We start from the raw sequence: 799 nt of genomic DNA, 5'->3' as shown, positions 1-799 counted from the left end.
ATATATATATATATGTGTGTGTGTGTGTGTGTGTGGGTGTGTGTGTGTGTGTGTGTTTAATTGCTCTTTTAGCTACTTTTGCCTTAACCTAACACTGTAAGTGAAACAAGGCATTTCTTGAGTTGCTGTAAATTATGCTATAATAAATATTTACTCTCTCATTCCAGAAAACAACAACAACAGCCTTCATGATGGACAGACATCATGGACACCACAGCAGCAGCTGTTTTCACTGAAACATCCTTAAATGATCGTCACTCACATGAGGCCTCTGTTGATGGTTGAAGACGAAGGCTTCACTACAATGAGCCACACTTTTAATCCAGGTTACAATAATCCACACTTTTAATCCAGGTTACAATAATCCACATTTTTAATCTAGGTTACAATAATCCACACTTTTAATCCAGGTTACACTCTTCCCTCAAGGACACATTTTACAAAGTAGCTAAATATTGTGCAGGTATAAAGATACATTTGTTTATGTTTTTGTGTACATTTATTTTTTAAGCTATTTGACTAACTTTTATTTTTTTTAATTCAATATTTTACTAACAGAATAGTCAAATAGCAACCTGTTGTTGTGCGAATTGCTATGTCAGTCAAATGTTCAATTTTGGAATAAAGGGGTGGAAATTAAAACATTTTTTTTTTCCTGATTCATCGATTAATTGAAAAAATAATCGGCCGATGAATTGATTATTGAAATATTCATTAGTTGCAGCCCTAATCCTCTTGCTTGCTTTTCTACAACCACCTTCCTGTTAATAAATGGTCAAGACAATGCGAGCTTCAATGT

The sequence above is a fragment of the Nematolebias whitei genome, chromosome 10, assembly GCF_014905685.2.
Source record: "Nematolebias whitei isolate Nwh7 chromosome 10, NemWhi1, whole genome shotgun sequence".
Taxonomy (NCBI): Eukaryota; Metazoa; Chordata; class Actinopteri; order Cyprinodontiformes; family Rivulidae; genus Nematolebias; species Nematolebias whitei.
This window is presented reverse-complemented; position numbering follows the sequence as displayed.